The sequence below is a fragment of the Charadrius vociferus genome, unplaced genomic scaffold (genome assembly GCF_000708025.1).
Source record: "Charadrius vociferus isolate BGI_N301 unplaced genomic scaffold, ASM70802v2 scaffold802, whole genome shotgun sequence".
In the NCBI taxonomy this organism is placed as follows: Eukaryota; Metazoa; Chordata; class Aves; order Charadriiformes; family Charadriidae; genus Charadrius; species Charadrius vociferus.
This window is the reverse complement of record NW_009647415.1, coordinates 54952-55176: the sequence shown is the minus strand read 5'-3', so window position 1 is coordinate 55176 and position 225 is coordinate 54952. Positions and strand designations below refer to the sequence as shown.

Here is a 225-nt window from a genome sequence, read left to right as displayed (position 1 = left end):
GAGGAGGGTGGGTGGGCTGCGTTTCGCTGGGGGATGCGCCGCGCCGAGGCGGGAATGAGAGACTGAGATCAGGCCTGCTGGACTTGTTTCTCCCTCCTACCCTCCACCCATGGCGTGTGCGGAGGGGAAGCAGCCATCAAAGCTGTTTGCTGAGTCCCACAGGCAGGCAGCCAGCTGCCTGAGACAGATTTAATTCGCGAGAGGCTTTCATAGCCCTAGGATCTC

General features: G+C 60.9%; 1 protein-coding gene across 1 annotated transcript in view; it reads left to right on the top strand.

Annotated features, from left to right (window-relative positions):
* The window catches only part of SHANK3 (SH3 and multiple ankyrin repeat domains 3), a gene marked incomplete at its 3' end in the record, with an annotated part of 167645 nt that overhangs the window by 120329 nt on the left and 47091 nt on the right, over positions 1–225 (top strand). The window lies entirely within an intron of this gene.